General features: G+C 38.8%; 1 pseudogene; it reads right to left on the bottom strand.

Moving 5' to 3' along the window:
* Window positions 1-3,506: 3,506 nt before the first annotated feature.
* Window positions 3,507-5,336, bottom strand: LOC112665650 (histone acetyltransferase KAT7-like; annotated as a pseudogene).
* Window positions 5,337-10,751: the final 5,415 nt, after the last annotated feature.

Consider the following 10,751-nt stretch of genomic DNA (forward strand, 5'->3'; position numbering starts at 1 on the left):
GAACAGCAAACTGAAACAGGCCTCCCACTGTGTATGGAGGAAGCTAAAGTGTGCCTACGAGAGGGTAATTCCTCATTCTCATAAATATATCTGATGTGGGTCATGATGTTTTAAGGAGAAAACAAAGGAAGAAGAAAAGGAAAATTTCATATATCTCCCTTTTACCCATGACTTATCTCTTTATGTTCTATGATTTGTTATTGAGCGTTACTGAAAGTACTGCTTGGTTAAGTTGAAAGAAAAAAACTGTCACCTCATCTGCATTAGATATGGAAATTTTGTATTTAATAGTAAAATTGTAATATACAGATAATGCATTTTATATTAGGAACTATAGAATATAGATCATTCCATTCATAAATTTAATTAATATGTTGGATGAACATATGACAGAATAGAAATACATGAAGGGTTGCAATATATATTTATGTGTGTATCAATGTGTATGTAGAAACAGATTTACATGCACAAACACCTATAGTTTTATTTCCTAAAAATAATGATCAATTGATAATTTAAAACTAGAAAGGAAAGCCCAACCAAAAATAGCTAATAGAGCCTACAATTTAACAAAAACTTTATTTGAAAATATAAAAATAAAGCTAATTGAAAATAACATGTCATTAATAGTTTTTTCCAAATACAAGTTTTGTTCTTTAAATATTTTCAGTAAAGAACATTAAGTAACCGTGACTACCAAAAAGTGATACAGGGGCGCCTGGGTGGCTCAGTCAGTTGGATGGCCAACTCTTGGTTTCATTTCAGGGTCCTGAGATCCAGCCACATGTTATGCTCTGTCCTCAGCCAGGAGTCTGCTTTGGATTCTCTCTTTCCCTCTCACTCTCCCCTCCATCCCCTCTCTTACTCTCTCAAATGAATAAATAAATCCTTAAAAAAAAAAAAAGTGTTACAACCACCAGACTTAGACTCTGGACTGTGAATCGTTGAAACAGAATTTGAATTTTATTCAGTTAGTTGACTTTTTAAGGCAAGCAAAGACAAACATTAGAAAATGAACACTTCTCTTAAAAAAATACAATTAGCAAGCAAGAATTGGCAAGACAAAGAAAAAGCATAGAATAACATATTTAAGAAAAACATTAGTACATTCTTAAATAAAATAGTTGGAAGTAGAATATGGAGAAAAATTACTATGTATTCTCTAAGAAAGCAAAAAAGATAGTGCAAGGAAATAACATACTTCTCAGTAAAAAAAAAAAAAGTAGTAGACAAGGTTTTAACATTGCAGAAAGAAATTTAAAGTGTCAATTATATCATCATTAGTAGGATGAAAGATAAAGCCTGGAAAAGGGACCTGGATATTTCAGGCTGAAAATAGAGATTTTAAATGGGTAAAAATTAAATATTTGAAGAATAGTCCTTGAGGTCCTTATTTGCAAAGGACATGATCTCTTTAGAATAGTGGTTCTCAAAACGGTGATTTTGCCCATCACGGGACATTTGGCAATATCTGGGGACATTTTTAGTTACCACAATGGAGAATATGCTACTGGCATTTAGTGTAGGTTTATCAGATTTAGCAAATAAAAATATAGGAGGCTCAGTTAAATTCAAATTAGATTTTTATTTTTTTATTTTTTTTAAGATTTTATTTAACTCTTTGACACACACACACACAGAAAGAGCACAAGCTGGTGGAGTGGCAGGCAGAGGAAGAGGGAGAAGCAGGCTCCTCAATGAGTAGAGAGTCCAAAGTGGGGCTCAATCACAGGACCCTGAGATCATGACCTTGAGCCAAGGCATACACTTAATCAACTGAGCCACCTGGGAGCCCCTCAAATCAGATTTTAAAAAAATCATTATGTTAGTATCTCTTGGAATAGGTTGGTATAAATACACAGAGGACCAGTTTTAGACCTAGAAAAACTTGATAATTAGATATACAATGCCAATTATTGGTTGCTTATCTGAAATCCAAATTTAATTTAACATCTGGTATTTTATCTGGTAACTGTACAGGGCCAGGTATGCTGGTAAAGATTCTAGCATGAACACAATTGCCCCTATAGCAAAGAGATATCTGGCAGAAAATGTCAAGAATGCCAAGGCCAAGAAATCTTGTTTTAGAAAGATATATGAGTAAAAAGCCCAGAGTCAGTAACAATGTTACAATTGAAAAGCTGAAATAAATACTCCATATAACACTGTCCACATACTGACTTCCTCATCTCTGCACTGCCTGACTTACCATCACCAGACCCCCTGGCAACCCTTTGCACACCCAGCCTTGGCTCACACTTGCTCCTAACCAGGCCTTACTTTGAGATAGGAAGGATTTGGGCTGTTCCTCAGTGATTGCTGATTGATGAACTACCATGATGGCCTCCAGTTAGTGTGAGAGAAAGAGAAACTTTTTAAAAAGCTACTTTTGATAGATTTAGGGTCCTCCAGCAAGAAATACTACATCTGTGTTTGCCTGTTTTGTTTTGTTTTGTTTTGCTTTTTCTTTGGTTTGTTTTTGTTTTTTAGAAGGAGTAAGAATGAGGAGATGAGGAGGGGCAGAGGGAGGGGGAGAGAGAGAATCTGAAGCAGACTCCATGCTCAGCCTGATGGGGGGTCAGACACAGGGCTCAATCTCATGACCTTGAGATCATGACCTAAGCCAAAATCAAGAGTTGGACGCTTAACCCACTGAGCCACCCAGGCATCCCTTATTTGTCTTCTTTTAGTCACTAGAAAATGTTGGCAAGGGATGAGATATTTATTTGATTTGCATGAGTCTGTTTTGACATTTCTTTTTTTTTTTTTTTTGAGCAGAGAACATGCTTTATTGAGGAGTAGATATAGAACAGCCCATTCTACCACATGTGGGGAAGGGTTAGCTTCGGTAAAAGACCTTTACCCCTTAAGAAAACCCCCAGTGAAGTTGCTTTTGGATAAACTTTAACAGTGACATTGAAACTGGCAGGGAGCTGCCACTGAACATGCTTAAAATTAGCTCCCCCCAACCCACAGTGAGTATAAGTAGTGTACAGAGATGACAAGAGAAAGGCACAAATGACCAGAGTCGGGATTGTGGGAAGGGCTCCACATGAAGACAGCAGTGTTGGAGGAGACCAAGTTGGGAAGGGTGGCATGTCATAATCAAAAGCCGTCCCAAGATAGCAGGTTAAAATGGGCTGGAGAGAAATTAGAGGGAGCATTTATTCCTTTGCTTGAAACCAAAAATAGGAGAGCAGAGAACAGGGGGAATGGTGGCAAATCCCAAAAAGGAAATGGAGGAGGAGTTCTTGGAAGGGCAGGAGCACTTCAGTTCAAGAGGGAGGGCGAGGCACTGTCAGAGAAGCAAACACTGGGAGGGGGTGGCACTCTGCCTTGCTGAGTCATGGGCTTGGAGGAGATCTGGAAGTCACGTGCACTCATTTCCTAATTCTCCAAGGAGGTTTAGGCAAAAATCAATGCAAAAGTACAGGTGTGTCAGATCAGACCGGTAGGTACGGGGCCGGGGGGGCGGGGGAGGGGGGAGGAGGAGGTTTCTGAGTCTGATGAACTGGTTAGCATGCAACATGAAAGGGATAACCGGACACTGTTTAGCCCCTGCCAATGTAAAAAGGAGCAAGGGCTTACGAGAGAGGAAAACATTTAGGGCTGGGCACTTTCTGGTGAGGCAAAGAGGACTGGTTTCCTTCCACTGACACACGATGCGCACAGGTGAACTCAAATCAAATTACAGAATCACCACCTGTCAATTCTCTCCATTTCATTCTGATAAGTTATGTGCAGTTACCAAGACGAATCCCTGGGAGAGTTTTAAAAAATATTGGTCTCTTGTCAGCTTGACACGGATCAAAAACCGGCCTTTCAATAAAAATGGCAGAAAAAATTTCAAGTGAGATAAAATCCAAAGGGCATGGACCCCTCCTAGTACACACACTCAGAAATGTTACCTCTTCCCTGCTCTTCCAAAAAACCGCATGTAAGGAGTAATTGGAAGGGTCCTGGTGGTGGCAACCATGGTTTGAAGTCTGGTATCCGGGCAGCAAGAAGCACTGGTACAAAGTTTAGAAGACACAACACAACCTCATGGGGCTAGAGGACATGAGGAGAACCAGTGACTGGACAGGTACAGTACCAAACAGAACACCTTGGGTCAGTGCTACGAGGGATTTGCACTCAAGTCTAAACAGCGATCCCATCCAGGCAACCTCACTGAGGCCGAAACAACAGTTCCTCAGAACCAGCGTCTGCAGTGTGCATGAGGGTCGGAGCCAGGACAGTCCTGAGGGGGATGGCCTTCCCAAAGGATACTGTACCTGCCAATCAAAAGAGCAACAGAAATGACAGATCCCTAGGGTACGGATTCCTACTGCTGGGGTTCACTGGCTCAGAGTAACAGGTCACTTTAAGTGCCCTTGGGAGGGGTCCATTTTAAACAGCTTGGATCCATGGTTTTATTGGAGTTAGATCTTTTGGCCTCTTTGGCTATCCACTCATCAATCAGGTCCTGTCTCTTTAGAACTAGATGTTTTCCTTTCCAGTACTTGAGCATCTGAAGGGCTTGCAGAGTACTGACAACGTCCACAGGATTCACAGCTGTCTCCTGGCTAATTTCTTTGATAGAAATCTCTTTGCCTTGGAAATTATGCAGGTAACGGAGAAGCACTTCTTTCCAGTAACTGCAATAGCTTATGAGCCCCAGGTCAGAGAGGGGACACTCCGGGGAGCCAACTTTTTCTTCCACTTTGGAAAGCAAGTAACTGAAATGAATGAGCATCTTGCCATAGCCCTGTCTCATGTCTGAAGCATGGTGACGATACATGACACATTGTAGTTGAGGAATGAATTATTTTCCTTGGAAAAATACCCAATCAAGTGACAGCCGGTATTGTCCGCTTCAGTCATAACATAAAACAGGAAGGGTTCCACATCATAATATAATGTCTTGTGGTCCAGAAAAAGCTTGGCCAACAGGCACAGGTTTTGGCAGTAGATCTTGTTTCTCTTGCCATCCACTTCAAACACGGAGATGGAGCCTTTGCGATAGATCTCATCGCCAGGTGGGTGTTTCCACACACATTTAGCCATGTGTCGGCAAAGTATTGTTTGGCTCTTCATGTAGAGCCAATGTAGAGCCGTCCCAGTCGTGCATATTCTTCGGGATAAGGAGAATGGTACCAAGTGTCGAGCTCATAACGACCAAAAGCAATTGTTTTAATCATGTTGCTCCCCTCAGTGATTTGGCCTTGCAGCCTTAACTTCTCCAAATCCGCTGAAGCCCGAGCTTGTGCTCTTTGGAAAAGATCCAAGTCATACTCGCTAGTCAGGTTTTCCAAGAGCGGTTCCCGAGTGTTCCCATAGGTCTGTCTGTGTTCCATGGTAGTCATGACAAGTATGCTGGCACCAGAAAAACTGTTTTGACATTTCAATCTTGTATTTTAACATAGATTGATGGCAGTGGCCAGATTGCCTTTAAGACCCACAAATCATAATCACAAAGGACTTTTTGGCATGAGAGAGAGAGAGAGAAAGAGAGAGGAATGAAAAAAAAAAGAATTTGATGCTGGGATGGAAACTTAAACATCTGTGCTATAAAGTAGCTAAAGATTTACAGCACTCTTAACAAGGTTGGGAGGAAATAGATTTAGACTTGAGATCTTGGATAATTGGATGATAATTGGATGATGCCAAGAAGAAGGAATGTTAGCTGAAAATACTATTCCCTATCTGTAAATAGCAACAGTGTTAAAAACTAGACATTTACAGACAGAAACTAGACTATTGGAAGGGAAGGAACTTATCTCAGTTACTAAAAGTCTTCCCATGCTTCCTCAGAGCATTTTATAAAATATCTGGGAGGATTTTATGTTGATCTTCAAGGCAACTCACTCATGACCACTAATTGCCCAAAAGGTCATACACGTAGTTCCTAGCAGTGGTAAAGTGACCTTGAAATCTTGAAGAAAGAGCTATGGAGAAACCTGTAGAATCTTGACAAATTCTTGTTAGCAAGGATGCTCAGAATAAATAATCTTTAACTCTAGATACTAAATGGAAAAAAGACTCAGTTGACAGCTGATGCGCAATGCCTCCAATAGCTGCACATTTTGTGAGCAGTCTCTTCCAAGCAGAATAATGACTGACAATGCAATGTAGGAAGCAGAAGTTAAGCAGAATTATTTTGAAACGGGCAACTGCCTCACCCTCTCTCCAAGTAACAAATTTAATATTCCTTCCTCAGCACTAGCAATATTATGGATAGAGTCAACCCTGGATTGACTGTATGAATGATTAGAGGATAGGTAATTTAATGTCACTGTAACAGACCATGATAGATGTTGCAATTCAATAGACTCCCCAATCTTGAGCATCTTATGTAAACTTAATCTTGGTGACAGGTGTTGGGAGAAAATCTCCCTGGACTTATTGCATTTCTGCATAGCCTTAGTCTTCCTTTCTGAGTAAAGAGTATGCTTGATTAGCAAACAGGGCTATAGGTAGGTATGCAATGCAACTAGGGGGCAAGATTTAACAAGATGCTTGGACTCAGGGTCCTTCAAGTCTATGCTTAGCACTTGATTAAATACCTTCTTAAGTTTTTTTCCCCTAGGTGCCTCTCTCACCTCAGTCTAGACCTGGAACTGGCACAAAGACTTGGAATTTTAAAATGGTGTATCCTTCTTGGTCAGAGGGCAGATTTGTTTAAAGATAGAGCTTCCTTTTCTCCCCAGAGAAATTTGCTTACATTCCATTCAAGATAAAGTTTCTTTCTTTCCCTAGAAGGGAAGATAGATAGGTCACCCACAGTAAGCAGAGTTTATAAGATCAGAATTTCCTGATTTCAGGATTCCTCTGGTGTTGTACCTCACTGCATGCACACGTGCCATTTGGCTGTCATCTTACCTCCCTGAGGGGATTGAAGCTTGGGGGATCAGTGCTATGATGTTCCTCTGGCTGCTGCTGCTGCTTTTCTGAATAATAAATAGTCTAATGTCTCCTGTACCACAAGTGGTAGGCTAATTTATTAGCTTACAATAATTTTGACACTAAAGTTGGAGCAATGGCCTTCCAGAGAGGTTGTGGGTTCTGCTGATTGATTAATAGTATTTGAGGAAGTCCATAGGAATTGGTAGGTGTCATGTTGATCAAACTGCATAGTAATTTAGTCAGTAAAGGGTCTTCTATTTTGTTGCTTATTAAGGAGTAGGATTGAGAAGTGGTTAAAAGCTGAGCAAGATGGTAGGATTGAAACAAGCATCCCACCCAAATAGCACTTTTAGTTTCTGCTCTCTGCTACAGATAGAGGATTAAGGATTCCCTCAAGCTGATACAGATCTTTGGGCAGACCATACACATTGGGTATTTATTCAGTTGAGCCATGAGCAGCCACTGCTTGAATTTGAAAGTAAATGTACTTTGCTACTGGCACAGAGATATTTTACCTGCATCTCTCTGATCCCTTTTTCCCCTCTACTCTGACCTCGGCTTCTTTAAGAATTTGGGTTGAAGTTGAGATTTCTCTTCCCTAAAGTCCCTATGAACCCATCCAAATATGTTTCAAGACAGCAAGGGGGTTAAGAATGCAAACTTCCATAGCTCTGTTGAACATAAGGGTTCAAGTCACCATTCTACTTGGTCCTGGGATGGGGGTGGGGTAAAAGGAAAAGTGCTGGGCACAGGAATAAACACTGGCATTAAGGAATATAGGATGGAGCTACAGTGAAGTGACAGAAAAAGAGAAATCTTGAGCTCACAGATACACAGAACTGGAAGATGCACTGGAAAGGAGGCAAACATGGGGACAAGAGGATAAAGAGCATCCGTAGATGCTCTAGCCATTCTTTTCACCCTAGCCTCATTCTCAGGCATTCCACAGATCTGTAGCCAGAAGATATCAGAATCTCGTATCATAGTCCTTAATAAGCAGATATTTTAACTCTGCTGTTCTTATAGGGGAAAAGAAGAATGGACTGAGTTCAACTGATAAGGTTTGAACAAACATTGCATAAAAAAAAGTTTGTTGAGTAGGACCTTTTGGGACTACTCAATGCACTTATTTTTTGTTATTTTTACATATATATATATATATATACTGATGGGCAGTAAGATATATATATATATAGTATGATGTTAAAAACTTATACTTTTGTCTCATAAGTGCCAGAGAGAATCATCCAGGGGAAAATTGCAAGAAGGAAAACGTGTTAGTGGGACAAACTCCTCTCCCATCTGCTACCAGTGGGTAGACCAAGATTTAGTGTGAGTGCCTCTATTCTCTGATGTCCAAAATTTTCCTTATAAAACCTTTTGGCTATTAGAAAGAGAGAAAATCTCTGCATATTAAAAATTTAAGCAATTTTTAAGGGGTGAAGCCAATTCTCAAATAACTTAGATATAGAAATGTTTAAACAAAGAGCAAGGAACAGCTGTTACAGCTATCCTCTATGAGGTAAAAGTGCCACTTTCCAAATACATGGAAAGAAAATATTTTCTCAGTAGAGAAATAGAACCTATGCAAAAGAATGAAATATAAATTTTAGAACTGAAAAATCCAAATCTGAAGTTTAAAAATTACAGGTTTAAACAATAGAGTAAATAAAGAAAGTAACAAAAAAAAAAATAAAGAAAGTGATAGAGACAAGAGTCAGTGCTCTTGAATGTGAATCACTGGAAATCATACCATCTGAAGCACACAAGATAAAATAATTGAAAAAAAAAATGAAGAGTCTCAAGGACATGAAGGATCAGAACAAATAATCTAATGTTTTTGTAATCTGAGTTCCAGGAAGAAAGGAGAAATAGGGTGGGGTTGAAAATATATTCAAAGAAATGAGATCTGAAAACTTTTCACGGTTGGCAAAAGACATAAACCTACAGGTTAAAAAAGCTGAGTAAACCCCAAACAGGATATATACATAAGGAAATATACACCAGGAAACATTATTATCAAATTTCTGATAACTAAAGACAAAGGAAAATTCTTGAAAGCAGTGAGGGAGAAACAATATGTTACTTATAGGGGGGAAACAATCTGAATATCAGTGAAAGTATCATTAGAAACCATGAAGAGGGATCCCTGGGTGGCGCAGCGGTTTGGCGCCTGCCTTTGGCCCAGGGCGCGATCCTGGAGACCCGGGATCGAATCCCACATCGGGCTCCCGGTGCATGGAGCCTGCTTCTCCCTCTGCCTATGTCTCTGCCTCTCTCTCTCTGTGACTATCATAAATAATAAATAAAAAAAAAATTAAAAAAAAAAGAAACCATGAAGACTGGAGGGAGTGTAGAATACTTTTAAAGTATTAAAGGGAAAGAACTATCAATCCACGATGCTGTATCCAGTGAAATTATCCTTTGGTTCTGAGGAGGAAATCAATTCCTCATATGATAGAAAACTAAGAGAATTTGCTGCCAAAAGACTTACAATAGAAGATCAAATGGAATTATAGATATATATAAAACATTCCATCCCAAAGCAGCACAATACATATATTCTATGTTTGTGAATTGGAAATATTGTAAAAATGTTCATGTCACCCAAAGCAATGAACAGATTCAGTGCAATCCTTATCAAAATTCCAATGGCATTCTTTACATAAATTAAAAAAAAACCCTAAAATTTATATGTAGCCAAAAAAGATCCCAAAGAGCCAAAAAAATCTTGAGAAAAAACAAAGCTGAAGGCTTCATGCTCCCTGATTTCACAATATATTACAAGGTTATAGTATTCAAAATGGTATACTACTGGCATAAAAATGTACACATAGATCAGTGGAACAGAATAGAGAGTGCAGCAATAAACCCACATCCATATGGTTAATTTATGACAAAGGAAGCAAGAATATACAGCAGGTAAAGGAATATCTTCAATAAATGGTGCTAAGCGAATTGGACAGTCACTTGCAAAAGAATGAAACTGGACCGCTATCTTACACTGTACACAAAAATTAATCCAAAATGGATTAAAGACCTGAATCTAAGACCAGAAAGCATAAAATTCCTGAAGAATACATAGGTGGTGAGCTCCTTGATATTGCTCTTGGTGATATATTTTTTTTGGATTTAACTCTAAAAGCAATGGCAATAAAAACAAAAATAAAAGAAAAACAAAATTAAACAAATGGAACTACATCAAACTAAAAAGCTTCTACATAATGAAGGAATCATCAACAAAATAAAAGGCAACCTACTGAATGGGAGAAGATATTTGCAAATATTTGCAAATCATGTATCCAATAAGTTAATATCCAAAATAAATAAAGAACTCATATGGCTCAATAAAAACAACAACAACAAAAACCAACCCAACATTCAGATTAAAAAATGGACAGAGGACCTGAGTAGACATTTTCCCAATGAAGACATGCAGATAACCATCAGGCAACATAAAAAGATGCTCAGCATCACTCATCATCAGGGAAATGCCAGTGAAAACCACAATAAGATATCGCTTCACTTCTGTCAGAATGGTTATTTTTAAAAGGATGAGAAATAGCAAATGTTGGCAAGGTTGTGGAGAAAAGGGAATCCTCATACACTGTTGGTGGGAATGTGAATTGGTGCAGCCACTATAGAAAACAGCAAGGGAGTTTTTCAAAAAAATTATAGATGAACTACCATACAATCCAGCAATTCCACTTTTGGGTATTATTTATCTGAAGGAAATGAAAAGACTAATTTGAAAAGACATATGCACCTCTATGTTCATTGCAGCATTATTTATAATAGTTGACTTATGGAAACAATCTATCAGTGAATGAATGTAGTAGTATCCCATTACATATATATATATATGT

The sequence above is a fragment of the Canis lupus genome, chromosome 27 (assembly GCF_003254725.2).
Source record: "Canis lupus dingo isolate Sandy chromosome 27, ASM325472v2, whole genome shotgun sequence".
In the NCBI taxonomy this organism is placed as follows: domain Eukaryota; kingdom Metazoa; phylum Chordata; class Mammalia; order Carnivora; family Canidae; genus Canis; species Canis lupus.